Source organism: Podarcis melisellensis (genome assembly GCF_964234715.1).
Source record: "Podarcis melisellensis genome assembly, chromosome: Z".
In the NCBI taxonomy this organism is placed as follows: domain Eukaryota; kingdom Metazoa; phylum Chordata; class Lepidosauria; order Squamata; family Lacertidae; genus Podarcis; species Podarcis melisellensis.
Window position 1 is genome coordinate 49,060,029 of NC_138547.1, and position 14,959 is coordinate 49,074,987.

At 45.2% G+C, this 14,959-nt stretch overlaps 1 protein-coding gene across 3 annotated transcripts in view; it reads right to left on the minus strand.

Moving 5' to 3' along the window:
- The window catches only part of GPC3 (glypican 3), a 239,340-nt gene that overhangs the window by 143,243 nt on the left and 81,138 nt on the right, over window positions 1-14,959 (minus strand). The gene's annotated exons all lie outside the window — the stretch shown is intronic.

Below are 14,959 nucleotides of genomic sequence, written 5' to 3' on the forward strand. Positions count from 1 at the left end.
AGCAGGTGGCGCTGTGGGTTAAAGCCTGTGGCGCTGTGGGACGCAGGTGGCGCTGTGGGTTAAAGCCTCAGCGCCTAGGACTTGCCGATCGAAAGGTCGGCGGTTCGAATCCCTGCGGCGGGGTGCGCTCCCGCTGCTCGGTCCCAGCGCCTGCCAACCTAGAAGTTCGAAAGCACCTCCGGGTGCAAGTAGATAAATAGGGACCGCTTACCAGCGGGAAGGTAAACGGCGTTTCCATGTGCGGCTCTGGCTCGCCAGAGCAGCGATGTCACGCTGGCCACGTGACCCGGAAGTGTCTCCGGACAGCGCTGGCCCCTGGCCTCTTAAGTGAGATGGGCGCACAACCCCAGAGTCTGTCAAGACTGGCCCTTACGGGCAGGCGTACCTTTACCTTTACCTTTACCAGGTTTGCCATCGCCTTTCTCCCAAGGAGCAGGCATCTTTTAATTTTGTGACTGCTGTCACCATCTGCAGTGATCATGGAGCCCAAGAAAGTAAAATCTCTCACTGCCTCCATTTCTTCCCCTTCTATTTGCCAGCAGGTGATGGGCCCAGTGGCCATGATCTTCGTTTTTTTGATGTTGAGCTTCAGACCATATTTTGCGCTCTCCTCTTTCACCCTCATTAAAAGGTTCTTTAATTCCTCCTCACTTTCTGCCATCAAGGTTGTGTCATTGATTATTACCTCCATTTTATTGATCAATGGTCTCATTAGACAGTAAAATTTGTGTTACATTGCTGTTTTAGGGGGTGTTTTTTATCGTCTGGAACGGATCAATCCACTTTCCATTACTTTCAATGGGAAAGTCCGCTTCAGGTTAAGAACGGACTTCCGGAACCAATTAAGTACGTAAACTGAGGCACCACTGTATTGCCATGTGGTTCTGACATATTGACACTGTCTCATCATTGCTTTTTATTTTGAGGTGAGGAGAGTTTCCTAAACAATGAAAATTTGAACGTAAGTGGGGAGAAAAATAATACATTTCACTATACTAATAATAAAACACTAAGAGAGTGTTGTAAGTTTTAAGCAGTATGAAAATTTTTTGAAATAAACAACACTGGAAAATATCTACGTGGCAGTAGAATACAGCCTCTTTTGTGGAATGTTGTGTAATTTGCAAGGGAAAAACACACCTGTCAATGGTTAAGGAACAATTTGTTGCAAAAGTGAACAGCATAAAACTGTGCAAGTTCATCATGCTGTACTCCTCTTTGTCCACTAAAATATATCCACACCTAAAGGACCTTCTTTCCCCATATAAACCTGCTTGGACCCACATGAGACCATCCAAGGCCCTTCTCTGCATGGCATCTCCATGTGTGCTCCTGCTCTGATGCTCACAGCAAACTACAAAGCTGGAGGTTGGAACATTTGCCTAGGCAATGAAGTACATTCAGACTACAGCTTGGCACCCCCTGCCCAAGCCAGCCTCTGTATCCTCCTGGACAGGGCTTCACTTGAGAGTTAAGCTGCACCACAGCAACAAGGTCTTCCTGAGCTCTGGCATGTTTCTGTGGCAACAGTCACACAGCATGGTAAACCACGGTGAACAGTTAATCATGAATGTGCTCTTGGATCATGCTTTACTCCTCTCCTAGTGCAAAGAGGATCGACAAACCATGGTCTTCCGCTCGGTGTTCCAAGTGAATTAGAGTTCGTGGGATTGTATGGATTGTATGGAGTTCTACTCAAAGCAGACTTGATATTAAATAGACCTGGTCTACTCTGAGTAGAACTAGCATAGGATATGAACCCTGGTTTGTTGCTTTGTACTGTGTTATATCGTTATGCAGTATGAAGCCAAGATTTGTTCTTAGTTTACATTTGAAGAGAAACAAACCACAACCTCAGTTTCAGAGATAACACTAAGCCGGGGTGAGGACTTGTCACTTGTGGCAGAGGAGACCCAAAGTGGGAGCCGTCTAACATGTTCACAATAAATCATGAACCTTGCCATAGGATCACAGAATTGTTGGGTTGGAAGGGACCCCAAGGGTCATCTAGTTCAACCCCCTGCAATGCAGGAATATGATATGGGAAATTGCCCAGCTCTGTCTCTGAGCTCCTGGCTCACCTGGGGAAGCTTCTAACAGCTCAGTCCCACCACTTTTCTACATTTCCTTTACTAAAGTCGACACATACAGACACCACACAAACTTTTCCAAAGAGCCATTTTATTGAATTAGAGACTGGAATGCAGATCTGGATAAACAGAGAAGGGGCTGGTGGTTATGAAACACTGTGTGGCTTGAGGCATTGCTCCCTGTTTGCTGAAACAAACACATTTCAGCATTTGCAATCAGAATCTGTAAGTGTATACATATAAAAAATAGGAATCAAGTAGATAAGCTAATTCCCACTATTCCCACGTGAATTATTATCTGCAACTGCTTTTTGCCACAAAACAGTTTCTGCTGGCCTAAGCACCATTAAGGCAATGCCAAGTGGGCAGAAAGGGGGGGGGGACAGCATTTGCAAATGACAGAAAAACAATTTCGGGTTCGAATTTAGTCATGACAGCATCTCTGATTAGGTGCAGCAATAAAAGAAAAGTAGCTAGACTGGAAATATCTTAAGCTTAACTACAAGAAAGGGAAAGTTTGCATGTCAAGAAGAAACAAGAAGAGAGCATCAGTGTTTCTCACCTGCAGGTCATGCAGGTATATAGCGGACTTAGTTAAGCCTCCTCTGAATCACAGGACTCATTGCGTACTGCAATATTCTGGTTGTATTGGATCCATTATGTTTTAAAGGTTGCCTTACTCTATTGTGTTGGAAATTGCTTTGGGTCAGTGCAGATGTGAAAAGCAGTCTATGTAATAATTTTGTGACTTTGGTAATTGAGTTTGATCTATTTCAGCTCTTTCTCCCCCCTCCCCTCCCCCCCATTTTCTCCTCTCTCTTTCTTCTGTATCATTTGCATACAGAAGATGCTAGGGGAGCCTTTCTGCCTGAAAGGCATGTTAAACATTATTATTTTTGAAGGGAAAAAAATCAAATAAATCAACTAGAGAAAATCTAAGCAGATTTTGTAAAACTTCCAACCTTGGTCACCTAGGGGCAACTCTCCACTCGCCAAGGGGTGAACAGGAAAGCAACTACTTCAAAACTCCCTTCGAAAAAGCCATAAGTGTTTACAGGTTCTTTTCAGCAAGGGTGTATAACCACTAAAAATCAAATTAACCCAACAGCAATTTGTAAAGCAAAGTAGGCCAAGTATTTTCTGGTACTTTCTTCCTTTGGTGCCTGAATAAAAGAAATGGCACACAAGTAACTTCAGTAATCTCACTCACTGTTTCATTTTGTAGCATAGTGTCAGCTCTCCCGCACTTAATGCAAAATCTTTTTTTATTGACAATTCAATCATGTCCTTTTGGAACAGTAGGACCACTGATTTGATCAGCCATCATTGGATTTACAATATATAAATGACAGGACCATATCAGACTCAATTCTAGAAGCAGATGCCTTTTATTGATTTATATTCCACTCACTAGGAAGAAAAATTGCAACCCAATCTAGTTGAGATAGGCCGAGATCGATGCCAGTTTTTTTCTTAATGACATGAAGGCTGAGATAAGGACAGCATAAGTCAAATCTAGACAGATCAAATTTGCCCCATATCCCTTTCAATTACGGTGGACATACGGTGGGATATGTAACATTAAAGCCAAGGGGAATGTAATCAAAGGGGCTTAAAATTACAGCGGGCAGACAAGGCTGCTGCATACATCCCCTGGGTTTTTGGAAGTGATACAAATGGGGAGTTTTTAAAAAAGTGGCCTTGAAGATAGAGGAGGCTCAAGTTTCCCAGTTTGCAATTTAGCTTGCAAAGTGGTGTTAAGCGATAGCTGATAGAGGAGCGTGTTGGAGCAGAGGCAAAAATATCTCTCCAGCATCCTGTTTTCAGGAGTGGCTGAGCATATGCCTTTAGCCAGTCCTCCCCCTCCCCCCACCTGCTGAATTCAGATGCAAATGCCCTGCAAAGCAGGGAGGCTTCATTCAGCCATTAGGATGGCCACTGTGAGGCTGTCTGCTTTTAAACCCAAATAACCTGGTGCCTTTTCCACATCTTGCCAGCATCCTTTACATTCAATTTGTGTAGATGATATGCAGTTCAAGGTCAACCCAACATTGTGTCATGTTTCTGCAGAATTGTTTAAAATGGGTCTTCTCAGTGGTGGTTCCACATTTATGGAATGCTCTCATCAGGAATACATACCTGACACAGTGGTTAGTTTTAGGTGCCCACAGACCTTTAGCAGTCAAGTGAGCCTCTACTGTAGAGCTTTTTATTTAGCAAGGTGGGGAGGTGTTGTTTAATGAGCATTTTAGGAATTTTGTTCTATCTGTAGCTTTTACATTTCCTGGTATTAGATATATTTTATCTGTTTGTAGTCTATCTTAATGAGACGCGGGTGGCGTTGTGGGTTAAACCACAAAGCCTAGGACTTGCCGATCAGAAGATCGGCGGTTCAAATCCCCGTGACGGGGTGAGCTATCGTTGCTCGGTCCCTGCTCCTGACAACCTAGCAGTTCGAAAGCACCTCAAAGTGCAAGTAGATAAATAGGTACTGCTCAAGTGGAAAGGTAAATGGCATTTTCATGCGTTGCTCTGGTTCGCCAGAAGCGGCTTAGTCATGCTGGCCACATGACCCGGAAGCTGTACACCGGCTCCCTTGGCCAGTAAAGCGAGATGAGCACCGCAATCCCAGAGTCGGTCACGACAGGACCTAATGGTCAGGGGTCCCTTTACCTTTACCTTTTAGTCTATCTTAAGTCACTTTAATACCTTTTTGTATAAAGTGACAAAAGCTGTAAGTGAGAATAGCAAATGTAGGCAAATGAGATGTCTAGTGAAAAGCCAGTGGCTTGATTCACTTAGCCAAGGACTCAGGTCTTTAAAAGGATCACACCTCCTCAAACTTACAAATAAGAACAGTATGCAGTATTGGGGAATGTTACTACTATAAATGCTACAGTGCAAAATAAGTGCTAATAAAGGTATTTAGCAAAGAACAAAATGGGGGGAAAGAACATAACCTCAAGTACCATTGAGACTAATTTAAGATACAACTGGGTTAAACAAACTTAATAAAGCATACTTGGAAATCAGATCTAGAGACAGGGATTGATGAGGTGGTTGGCAGAGCTTATGGGTGAAGAAGTCCTTAAAATCATCATCATTATTTACTTATTAAATATGTCCCACTTGCTGGATCATCACCTTGTCATGGTGAGTGGGCTTACATGTTCCCATGACCCTTGTGAGCAAAGCCATCAGGAATATCGCATTCCCAGCAGGATCACCCAAGGTTGTAAGGTCAAAGGAAGGAGCTAAACAAAGAATGATCCAAGAAGGCCTCAGTCATGAACAGGCACATGGGCGGTGGATTCAGATTCAGTCGTTCTGACTCAAGGAACGAGGCAGTTGAGCAGCTCGGCAGCTGTATCCATGACTGAGCAGCCCTTTTAAGGATCCAGTCTTCTCACCCCAAAAAGGGGGAGGGGCTGGAAACGGTGCCCTAAACATAGTCTGCCTCCCTTTTTCCCTGACTGGATTACCACGCCCAGTGGGGTCACCACCTAGCGGTTGTAAAAGACAATTGAACTTTGGAACATGGAATATATGGACTTCGTCGGATAACACAGATAACAGGCGTCCTGAACACAGAACTTCCATCACTGCAAGAGAGCTGCAAAGTTTTAACATCGATATTGCAGCGCTTCAAGAGACTCGAAGAGCAAGTGAGGGACAACTGAAGGAAGAAAAAGGAGGCTACACATTCTTCTGGAAAGGTCTATCTGAACAAGAACATCAAATACATGGGGTAGGCTTCGCTATCAAAAACGATATTGTGAAGCTCCTGTCAGAAGTCCCTACTGGCATTAATGAGCGACTCTCAACCCTTCGAATAAAGCTCACCAAAAACCAGCAGGCTACTATTATAAGCACTTATGCACCAACACTGGATGCCGATGAAGACATTAAAGAAAATGTTTACTCTCAGCTGGATACAATCCTATCAGAGATGCCTAAGGAAGATAAAATTATCCTCCTGGGTGATTTTAATGCAAGAGTTGGGCGAGATTTCGATCTGTGGCCTGGCACTATTGGGAAAGAAGGAGTTGGCAACAGCAACCAGAACAGAATCTTACTTTTGACAATATGTGCAGCTCTCAACCTTGTTATTACCAACACACTCTTTTGTCAGAAAAATAAATTTAAAACTTCATGGAGGCATGCTCAGTCAAACCACTGGCACCTCTTAGACTATGTTATTCTCCATGCTAAAGATCGCCATGATGTGCTCTTTACCAGAGCTATGACGAGCGCCGACGACTGCTGGACAGATCACTGACTAATATGTTCCACTGGTTTGTTTGAATGCATGATTGACAAGAAAAAGAAGGCCTTTCAGATCTAGGAAAGAGATAGAAACTGTGACACTATGCCAACTAATGCTATGCTATGCTAAGGCTGAGGTTCAAAGATAAACCAGAGAACTAAAAAACAACTGGTGGATAAAAAAAGCTCAAGAGATCAAGCACTTAGCTGACACTCATGATTCACAGAGTTTATTTAAAGCCACAAAGACCATCTATGGGCCAATAAATCATGGCATATGCCCCCTATGCTCAGCAGACGGTACCACACTTCCAAAAGATGAAGAAGCTATTGCACTGCGCTGGAAAGAACATTACCAACATCTCCTTAACCGCAACTCCCCCGTTGCTGCTGAGGTCCTTTCACAAATTCTGCAAAAACAAGTTAGAGATGAGCTTGCAGTATCTCCAAACTTGGGAGAGTTGTGTACAGCTATTAACCAAATGAAAAACAACAAAGCCAGTGGACTTGATGGGATACCCGCCAAAATCTTCAAAGTGGGCAGAATTTAACTTACACAACAACTTCACAAGCTCATCCAAAAAATCTGGAAAAGAGAAGAAATCCTAGCAGACTTTAAGGATTCCAAAATTATCAATCTCTTTTAAAAAAGGTGACAGAACTGATTGTGGAAACTATTGGGGCATCTCTCTATTAGCTGCAGCTGGCAAAATTCTTGCAAGGATCTTAGCAAACCGTCTCGTAACAATATCTGAGGTGACACTTTCTGAATCCCAAAACAGTTTTTGGCCTTCTAGGGGGACAGCGGACATGATTTTCACCACTCGACAGCTTCAAGAATAATGCAGAGAGCAAAACCAACCAGTGTATTTCTTGACCTGACTAAGGCTTTTGACACTGTAAATCGTAATGCTCTGTGGCTGTCCTTCTGAAAAGTGGCTGCCCAGATAAATTTGAAAGCATCATCCTCCATGATAATATGACAGCAACAATCACAGATAGCAATGGCTCTCAAAGTGAACCATTCACAGTGGGATCAGGTATTAAACAGAGTTGTGTTATCGCCCCAACTCTATTCATTATTTTCATTGCCATGATCCTACACTTTGTCGAAGGGAAACTCCCCACCGGAGTAGAAATCATGTACCGAACAGATGGAAAGCTCTTCAAGGCAGGCTGAAAGCAATCAGCCGCTTTTTGCTGGCTGAGAGAATGGCTGCTTCTTGAAAATACTGATGTGTTGGACTTAGAAGGTTTCAACAATGTATTTGGTTGGCATGCATATCTGTGGTATGATAAGGTCAAAGCACATAAAGCGTTTAAAAACCATATTGTCAGAAAAGTACTGTTTAATGTTTGGATAAGATATAAGGACTTGCTAGAAAATAAAACCCCAAGGTGGTTGTCACCAATGGAAGTGAAGGCTCAGAAAAAGCTCAATATGGAGGCCAAATGGCCGAAATATTGGGAAATTTTGGAACAAGAGGGAGACAGATTAAAACAACAGAGTTTTGAAAAATTAAAAAATAGAGTGCGAGACTGGCTCCATTATTACCAAATAATGGAGGCATATAATTTGGACAAAAAAATTGGCTTCCAGGTAGAATAATCAAAATTGGAAACAGAATTGTTAGATCCCAAAATTAAGAACTTGTCAAGAATGTATAACTTGCTGTTGAAATGGAACACTCAGGATGAAACGGTGAAATCAGTTATGATTAAATGGGCACAAGATGTTGGACATAACATTATGTTGGCTGACTGGGAACAGTTATGGACCACAGGTATGAAGTTTACGGCATGTAATGCCTTAAGAGAGAATATAATGAAAATGATCTACAGGTGGTACATGACACCAGTCAAGCTTGCAAAAAATTACCATTTGCCCAATAATAAATGTTGGAAATGTAATGAGACTAAAGGTACATTCTTTCACCTTTGGTGGACGTGCCCAAGGATTAAGATTTTCTGGGAGATGATCTATAATGAAATGAAAAAGGTATTTAAATATACCTTTCTGAAGAAACCAGAGGCCTTTCTCCTGGGCATGGTCGGCCAATTGGTGCCAAAGAAGGACAGAACTTTCTTTATGTATGCAACAACAGCAGCAAGAATGCTCACTGCAAAGTATTGGAAGACACAAGATCTACCCACCCGGGAAGAATGGCAGATGAAGTTGATGGACTACATGGAACTGGCGGAAATGACTGGCAGAATCTGAGACCAGGGAGAAGAGTCGGTGGAAGAATATTGGAAGAAATTTAAAGATTATCTACAGAAATATTGTAAAATTAATGAATGTTAGAAAGATGTTGGAATGAAGTTACATGGCTTTAGCAGAAATGTTATAAAGGATTAAGTAAAAATAGATTGTTAACTGGCTAAAGGGGGAAAAGTAAGGTTAGATTGAGTCAAGACAAATTATAGGACAAAAACTGAGAAAGATGGAAAGGATTTGCTGAAATAGCTAACTGAACTAGAATACAAAAAAGGGAGGTGTGAGGAGGTCAATGAAACAAGTAAATGAAAGAGAAGTTATGGGAATATTCGTTGTGTTTTTAATTGTTTAAGTAGTGTTTTCTGTTTGTTTTTTTCTTTTTCTTTCTTTATTGTAATGTATTGTTTTGTTTTGTTGAACTTTGTTTCTTTCCTTTTTTCCTTTCTGTAACCCTTAAACCTTTAATAAATATTACTTTTAAAAAAAGAGAGCAAAGAGTAAGGTTACCGTAACTTCCGTCATAGAGCTTCAGTATGCCGATGACAACGTAGTGTGCGCACGCTCAGAGGATGACCTCCAAACCATCCTAAATATCTTTGCAGAAGCTTACAAAAAGCTTGGCCCATCACTCAACATCCAAAGAACCAAAATGCTGCACCACCAAGTGCAAAATAACCCTTCTGCAGTGCCACAAATCCAACTCAATGGTGTAACATTAGAAAATGTCAATCACTTCTCCCAGCTGCACAGTTATCTTTCCACAAGGGCCAACATTGATGCCGAAATCCAGAATAGTCTGAGCTCTGCGAGTGCAGCTTTCTCCCGACTGAAGTGCAGAGTGTTTGAGGACCGGGACATTCATAGGGAAACCAAAATCATAGAATCATAGAATCATAGAGTTGGAAGAGACCACAGGGGCCATCGAGTCCAACCCCCTGCCAAGCAGGAAACACCATCAGAGCACTCCTGACATATGGTTGTCAAGCCTCTGCTTAAAGACCTCCAAAGAAGGAGACTCCACCACACTCCTTGGCAGCAAATTCCACTGTCAAACAGCTCTTACTGTCAGGAAGTTCTTCCTAATGTTTGTTTACAAAGCTATTGTAATATAATAATAATAATTTATTATTTATATCCCGCCCATCCGGCCGGGCCTCCCCAGCCACTCTGGGCGGCTTCCATAAAAACCAAAAATACAGTAAAATCACACGCTAAAAACTTCCCTGAACAGGGCTGCCTTAAGATGTCTTCTGAATGTCAGGTAGTTGTTTATTGCTTTGACATCTGCTGGAAGGGCGTTCCACAGGGTGGGCGCCACTACCGAGAAGGCCCTCTGCCTGGTTCCCTGTAGCTTTGCTTCTCGCAATGAGGGAACCACCAGAAGGCCCTCGGCGCTGGACCTCAGCGTCCGGGCAGAATGATGGGGGTGGAGACGCTCCTTCAGGTATACTGGACCGAGGCCGTTTAGGGCTTTAAAGGTCAGCACCAACACTTTGAATTGTGCTCGGAAACATACTGGGAGCCAATGTAGGTCTTTCAAGACCGGTGTTATATGGTCTCGGCGGCCGCTCCCAGTCACCAGTCTAGCTGCCGCATTCTGGATTAGTTGTAGTTTCCGAGTCACCTTCAAAGGTAGCCCCACGTAGAGTGCATTGCAGTAGTCCAAGCGGGAGATTTAACCTGTGCCTCCATGGACAGCTGTGAGTCCAAAATGACTCCCAGGCTGCGCACCTGGTCCTTCAGGGGCACAGTTACCCCATTCAGGACCAGGGAATCCTCCACACCTGCCCGCCTCCTGTCCCCCAGAAACAGTACTTCTGTCTTGTCAGGATTCAACCTCAATCTGTTAGCCGCCATCCATCCTCCAACCGCCTCCAGACACTCACACAGGACCTTCACTGCCCTCACTGGTTCTGATTTAAAAGAGAGGTAGAGCTGGGTATCATCTGCATACTGATGAACACCCAGCCCAAACCTCCTGATGATCTCTCCCAGTGGCTGCATGTAGATGTTGAAAAGCATGGGGGAGAGGACAGAACCCTGAGGCACCCCACAAGTGAGAGCCCAGGGGTCTGAACACTCATCCCCCACCACCACTTTCTGAACACAGCCCAGGAGGAAGGAGCGGAACCACTGTAGGACAGTGCCCCCAGCTCCCAGCCCCTCAAGACGGTCCAGAAGGATGTTATGGTCGATGGTATCAAACGCCGCTGAGAGATCCAGCAGAACTAGGAAACAGCTCTCACCTTTGTCCCTAGCCCGCCGGAGATCATCAACCAGTGCGACCAAGGCAGTTTCAGTCCCATGATGAGGCCTGAATCCCGACTGGAAGGGATCCAAATGGTCCGCTTCTTCCAGGCGTGCCTGGAGTTGTTCAGCAACCGCTCGCTCTCTCACCTTGCCCAAGAATGGAAGATTTGAGACTGGGCGATAGTTGGCCATTGTGGCCGCATCTAAAGAAGCGGTTTAATAACCGCCTCTTTCAGTGGGTCTGGGAAGGCTCCCTCACGGAGGGAAGCATTCACCACCCCACGAAGCCGATCGCCCAGTCCTTCCCGGCTAGCTTTTATAAGCCAGGATGGGCAAGGATCCAGGAGACAGGTGGTTGGTTTCACTCGTCCAAGCAGCCTGTCCACATCCTCGGAGGTAACAGATTGGAATTGATCCCACTCAACTTGACTAGACAGAACTCTAGCACTCTCCCGCCCTGGCCCTGCTCCCACGGTGGAGTCTACTTCTTCCCGAATCTGAGCAATTTTATCTGCAAAAAACTTTGCAAAATCATTGCAGGAGAATATGTGGCCCGTACTGGGCCCCGATGTTACAGGTGGTTCCGCTAAATTGTGAACCACCTGAAAAAGTCTCCTGCTGCTGTTTTCTGCAGATGCAATAGAGGCGGTGAAGAAATTCTTCTTCGCCGTCGCTATCGCCACTTGGTAGGCTCGACGTTGAGCTCTAACCTGTGTCCGGTCAGATTCGGAATGAGTTATCCGCCACCAGTGCTCTAGCCGTCTCAATGATTGTTTCATTGCCCTCAGATCCGTGGAAAACCACGGGGCTCTTCGGGCTCCATGCAATCGGAGAGGGCACTTCGGAGCCAAACAGTCAATAGCCCTGGTTAACTCCACATTCCAGCGGGCCACCAGGGAATCGGCTGAAAGGCCATCAACATGGGATAAAGCATCCCCTACCACTCTCTGGAAACATTTGGATCCATTAAGTGGCGGGGGCGGACCATCCGAATTGGTCCCACCTCCCTGCAGAGGGGATGGGTCACAGAGAAGTCCAGTTGCACCAGGAAGTGATCTGACCATGGCACTTCTTTTGTTTCACTTTTACTTAGTGTCAGATCACCAACATCCATAGAGGTAAACACCAGTTGTACTACCAACCTTACTATATGCTTGTGAAACATGGACAACTTATAAACACCATCTCCAACTCCTCGAAAGATTCCATCAACAGTGTCTCCGAAAAAAATTACACATCACTTGGGAAGACAGGTGAACTAATATCAGTGTACTGAAAGAAGCAAAGCTCACCAGTGTTGAAGCAATGGTTCTTCAACATCATCTTTGTTGGACTGGTCCTGTTGTGCGGATGCCTGATGATCATCTTCCAAAGCAACTACTCGATTCTGAACTTAAAAATGAAAAGCTTAATGCTGGTGGTCAACAAAAGAGGTTTGAAGACTGTCTCAAGGCAAATCTAAAAAAAAAAATGTAGTATAAACACTGACAACTGGGAAACACTGGCCTGCGAGTGCTCCAGTTGGAGAACAGCCTTTACCAAAGGTGTAATGGCCTTTGAAGACACTCAAACTCAGGACACAAGGGAGAAACGTGCTAAGAGGAAGGCATGCTTGGCAAATCCACACTCTGATCAACTCCCGCCCAGAAACCAAACGTCCCCACTGTGGAAGGATGTGTGGATCCAGAATTGGCCTCCACAGCATAGCTGTCAACCATCCCTTATTTGGTGGGAAACTCCCTTATCCCAGTGCCGTTTCCCACTGCTGTCCCGGATTGATGATGCCCCGTAAATTTCCTGGGTTTCAAAGGAAGCAGCTCCTCTCCCTCCCTCCCTGAGTCCAGCTCAGCCTCTCTGACCCTTCTCCATGCCGCCGCCGGTGGCAGCAACAACTACACCCCGCAGCCGCGCACTGCTCCGCAGCATCCGTCTCCCATCCAAGCCCGGGCCCACCGGGCAACAGCCCCCTGTGGCCCGAGCCCCCATGTCTTTCTCCTCTTCCTCTTCATTGCCTCCTTTCTCCAGCAGCAACAGAGGTGGCGGCAGCAGCAAAAGCGCCACCACCACCCCGGCCCAAATACATCACCCCGCCAGTTTCCAGGATCCCTCAGTCCCTTCGCTTCAGGGAACGACAGCGGCTCAGCGAGAATCCCCCCTCCTCCTCTCTCCTGTCAGCGACAGGAACAAACCAAGCCCGCCCTGAGTGCGCAGGGGGGTTTGCAATCTCCACCCCTGCTCCCCCTTCTCCTCCCTCCTGTCTAACGCAGCCGCGCAAGCCTTTCCAGCTGCCTCTGCGCGCCTAGGGTGCTTTCACTTTCAAAGAAAAACCCCACAGGCCACGCATCGTGGTTGCGGGGTGGGCGAAAGAAAACTGAGGCAGGAGGAGCAGCAGTCTCCACCCCGCCAGGGAGGGAGCGGGGTTAGCAGCAGCAGCCCGATGTCCTCCCTGCCCTCTCGCCTCGCCTCTCCCGGTGGGGCTGCAGCTGCCCTCGGCTCGCGGCGGAGCTGGAGAGACGGTCCCCTTCCTCTCTCCCTCCCTAGGAAGTGTGGTGGGGAGAGATGAGCGAGCGCGGAAGAAGCGAGAGGCAGAGGGCACGGCGAAAGGAAGGCTTGCGGGGAATGAGGGGAGCTGGGCAGTCCCACTTCATGCTGGTCACAACCACCGCTTGAGTCTTGGTTTGGCTGCTGGTTGACTAACATCCCTTATTTTGGCTGCTCATCCCTTATTTTTGAGGCCGCTGGTGCCTTATTTTCAAATCTGTAAATTGACAGCTATGCTCCACGGTCACTTACGGACTCACTATTAAAACCGTGTTTATGGAAGACAATCTTACTTGGCTACGAGGGATCGCCAAAGAAAAAGAAGATTAAATATGTATACTGCCCTTTTTCTGTGGATCTCATGTATCTGCATGCATAAAAGAAGACATGGATATTTTCACATGCATAAAAATGGATGTGGCACTGAGGTGGCACAAATCTTCTCAATGGTTGGTCAATGTTTGTTTGTTTGTTTGTTTGTTTGTTTGTTTGATTTATATACTGCCCTTCATCAAAAGATCTCAGAGTGGTTCACCAGACGAAAATAAACATTATGTGTTTCCATTGAAGATCATGGGGCAGCCAACAACCCCGGCCTTGGGTTCTCCAGTAGCCCAATAATCACCCTTAGTAGACATACCTGTGGAGGGTAAAGGAGGTCCAAAGAAGGTGTATGGAAATGTGGTGGAAGTTGCACATCAAAGGGACATTAAAGCTGAGGTGGCTTTTCCTGGGGACCCTTCAAATGTGAACCACTTAGCTGCTGTTTTATTATATTTTTTCAATGTAACTTCAATCTCACTTCAGACAATCCCTTAAGCATCTTAAGTGGAGACTCCACTATCTGGACTGAATGGTCCAAAGTTGGCTCCCAGTATCAAGTAGAAGCAGATCCTCATCTCCAGCATACAATGGCATCACCACCACAGACAGCCTATGTGCAATACTACAATTCCCAAGCCAGGAGTGTCCCATCTAGTCTTAAAACTGCTGACTCTGACCTGGGTCTCACATTTTGAGAACCTGTCACTCTGACAGAGTTGTTTCTTGGGCCACTTGACTCCTGTCTGTGGTCTCTGAGCCACCACCTCCAACAGCTTCCTTGATAGCTCTCCATAGCAGTCCTTTGTTTGTCCCCACTCCTCTTTCTTTTTGTTTATAGCTCATTATGCTCTGTACACTATGTCACTGTGCCCTTTTAGTGCAATTATACTGAAGAAATATAATGCACTAGCGGAACATTTTATTCATCCGTGGCTGAGCTCCAAAAAGCTAAGTGACAAAGATGTTACTTCCACTCTGGAAAACACACCATAATTTTTACTTGCTTTTACAAAACCAGCCCGAAAGGAGAGGGAAATGCACACAGAAATTTCATACTTTCCTACAAGGAAAAAGATCAACCAGTCTCACCCTTTAAAGAAGCACTTACATTTTATGATAAATCAATAGATTTAACTTTTTCTTTTTTTAAAAATAGAAGCAATGCAATTATATTTTTGTGCATATCTAAAAACAAACAAAAATGCCCTTCTATACCTATCAGGCTCTAGGATCAGGCATTATTTTGGGGGTGGGGTGAGAGGAGCTGGAA